Below are 3744 nucleotides of genomic sequence, written 5' to 3'. Positions count from 1 at the left end.
TTTGGGTTACGTGCATAATGATGTCAAAATTGAAGTGTAGTCTAGGACGTTATTAGTCAATATGATTCCCTGCTCAACTCATAAAAATATGTATTGCTTTTCAGTTACTGTGTTTAATTCTTTGCAACTTGAAAATTTTCAAAATACACAAAAAGATTTTATATTCTTTTTATTTTTTTTTCTGCTTTAGTTTCGATTTACCAAGCTAGCGAATTAATCATTGAGAAAAGGAAAAAGAGTTAAACCCCGGAACAAAAGTTTAAGTTAAATCATGTTTAACGTATTTTCAATTGGTAACAATTGATGATTTTAATGTAAAAATCCGTTTAAGTTAAGTATTACCGATCCACGGTGATCGGGTATTTTAATGTATGCAATTAAAAACTAACTTGGAGTTAATTGATTATTTAATTCATTGATTAAAACCCTAATTGGTTTTAATGATTATTTAATTCCTTAAAATGAGAATTTTATCTCATTCGCTAAGGAACATGGTGATTCGTTAAAAAGTTTAACGAATGTAATACCATTCGTTATTTAAACATAACGAATGAGTTTTTTATTTGTTATAAAGACATTCGCTTCCGTTGTGCATAACGAATGGAAGATATTCGTTTAAACACTTAACGAATAAGAATGGTTAATGTATTCGTTAAAGATTAACGAATGAGAGAAGATTCGTTAAAAGTTTTAACGAATGAGATTCAACAGTTAACGAATGAGGCCATTCGTTAGTTCAAATTTTGAACGAATGACCTTGATTCGCGTAAAATTATTGGATATAATCCCAAGGTTAGACGAATGACGGTTCATTCGCCTATTCCTATTCCATTGCCATTTCCAAACGAAACTCTGCCAAAATTTTATCAGAATCCATTGCTTGCATATTAGATTCATTGATTGATCTATTTGTCTTCAACAGGTAATGGCGATCATAACCATACCATTCTCATGGAATTTCATCGGTGTTTGAGTGTTAATTGCTATAGTAAAACTATGAATATTCATCGATGAATTATCTGTTAATGAAATTCTTAACTGAATCAACATTAGACTAAAAATCATTGTTTTAAGTACATGCAACTGATTTCCGAACATGTTTGGCCTAATTAATGGATAAAATGTTTGGAAATTCAGAAGATTAATCGATGAATATCGTCGGTTTTGACTTTGATTAGTCAAAATTGATTATAATTTGACTCCTGTGTTAGTCAAATTGATAATTGAGTCTGATTCGTTATCTTTATACCGAATGTCACATGATTCGTTATTGGTGTAATGAATGATAGTCTGATTCGTTAATGGGTTAACGAATAACTATTTGATTCGTTAAAATAACGAATGGATAGTTAAATTTCATAACGAATCAGATTTGATTCGTTAAATGATTCTAATGAATCTGAGTTATTCGTTAAACTTGATTCGTTACTTGTAACGAATAGGTTAATGATTAACGAATGTCTATTTTAATGTATAACGAATGTCAAATTCGTTTAAAGCTTTTAGTGAATGTGATAGTCATTCGTTAATATGTTGATTATTTTGGAATATTTTACTAATGTATGTTTGTTCTTCAACAGATATGGCACTGTCTTGGCATAAGAGCCACAACATATGTGCATTTGTAGAGCCAAAATTTGAAGATACTCCTATCTTTGGGGGTATGATTCGCTTTCTCATTCGCTCGAGAATCTACAAGGCCATTTCTACCCGAACAGTTGTATATCAGAAGATTATTAGGGAATTCTGGAATACTGCCAGCTTTAATGAAGCAGAAAATCAGATTGAAGCAGTTGTTCAGAATAAGTGGGTTGTGATAGATGTTGGAGTTATTCGAGACTCACTGGGTTTTCATGATACTATTGATGATAGGTGTGAGTTCGATCGAGTGTTGATAAGAGGATTATTCGGCCGAGTAAAGTATAATGGAGATTTAGGTAAATCAATGTACAACAAAGCGAACTTGTGTGAACAATACAAGTATCTGCTTCATGTTCTTATACATTGCCTGGGTGGTCGGAAAGGAGGTTTCAACGAGTGTAGGGTGATGTTACAATCTGCTTTCGTGGCCCTAGTGCTGAATAAACCATTCAATTTTTCTGAATTGGTTTACTATCATCTGAAGGAGAATATCACCAGCAGACACAAATTTTTAATGTATCCTCATTTTCTGCAAATGATGATCAATGACTTGGTGCTAGACTTGGAGAAAGATCAAGCTGATGTTATGAAGCTAGAACATATGAACGAAGAAACTATGAGACGGTTGAGATCTTATAGAGGTTAGAGTTTGGAAGATCGACCAAGGTATAAACGTTTGATTGGTCATTTAGCAGATGTTGATTATGTCGCGCCATCTAATGATCGTTGGATTCATGACGATTCCGATTCGGAACGTGAAGATGGTGATGGTAATAACGGTGGAGATGATGGTGGTGATGGTGGTCCAGGACCAGAAGCTGAGTTAAGTTATGAACAGAAGCGTAAGCGTAAAGGTAAAGAACCGATGACAGAAGAAGGGGAGAAAGTCAAGAAACAAAGAGTTAGAAGGGGTTTAGGGATTGAGATACCAAGCCAGCCTTTTGTACCTTCTACTGCTGTTTCTACTCCTATTATATCTTCTACTGCTTCTCCAGTTCCAGGTGCACAGTTTCCACGATCTCCTACTCCTAATATTATATCAGATTTTTCTCGTTCTCCAACACCTGTGCAAATGCCTACGTCTCCAATGCCTCCAACTCTTACTACTATGAGGCCTGATATTCAGATTAGAGATATATTACATAATGTATTGGCACAGATGCCTACACCGCAGCCAACTACACCTGTTACTCCTGTTACACCTATACCGTTGCCAAGGCCTGAGCATTCCTTTATGACATTCAGTCGTCCTCAGGGTCCTATGCAACCTATACATCCTAATTTCTATCTCATGCTCCTCACGCTCAATGGTTTCATATGATGAATCTGTTGCATTTACAACACACACAAATGCAAGCAGATCGAGCTGCACATGAGCTAGCGCAACGAAACTTGTTGAGACATCTTCTTACAGCTCAGCGTGATAGTAAAGAACTTCGAGCCCTTGTTACTGCTCAGGGGGAGAGGTTAGACAAACAAGGGGAGATTATTCTTCAACTGACATGCAAAGAAGATGAATTAAAGAAGTTGAAAAATAATGAAGTTGACCAGGATGGTGCAGGGGGTGGTGTTGGTGGTGGATCAGAAGCGAGTAATCTACAGATTGTTCCATATAAAGATTACACGAGAGCCTAGCCAATAGATGTTATTCCGGCTAATATGCTTCTGTTTGTAGGATTGGATGGGATTGTTTACAGTATGATGAATGCTGATGAGATCGAAGAAGGTGAATTTGTTTATCATTCGTTAACAAAAGAACAAATTACCTTACTTCTGGATCTAAATGATGATGAGATTGAGGAATTGGGTAAAAATGTGGATGTGGAGATGGAAGATCGTACTGATACAGGTATTCCTCACGGGAATGTACCTGATGTTGAAGAAGTGGAAGAGGAAGATGTTACTGCTGAAGAATATCCGGAGTTTTACACAGATAATAACAATGATTCGGGTATTCCGTTCTTTACAACTGAGCATTTCAATGCAGCAGAGCATCGATTACAGGAAGAAAAAGTTAAGTTAAAAGTTGCTGAATCGAGCTATGTGTCCACTACAAAGAAGAAGAGTAAACGTGCTTTTGATGGTATGTTTGAGCATAATGTT

This window comes from Bidens hawaiensis, unplaced genomic scaffold, assembly GCF_021521415.1.
Source record: "Bidens hawaiensis isolate Kalapana, Puna unplaced genomic scaffold, B.hawaiensis_p1.1 tig00033199_1, whole genome shotgun sequence".
Lineage (NCBI taxonomy): Eukaryota > Viridiplantae > Streptophyta > Magnoliopsida > Asterales > Asteraceae > Bidens > Bidens hawaiensis.
Note: the sequence above shows the minus strand (reverse complement) of the source record.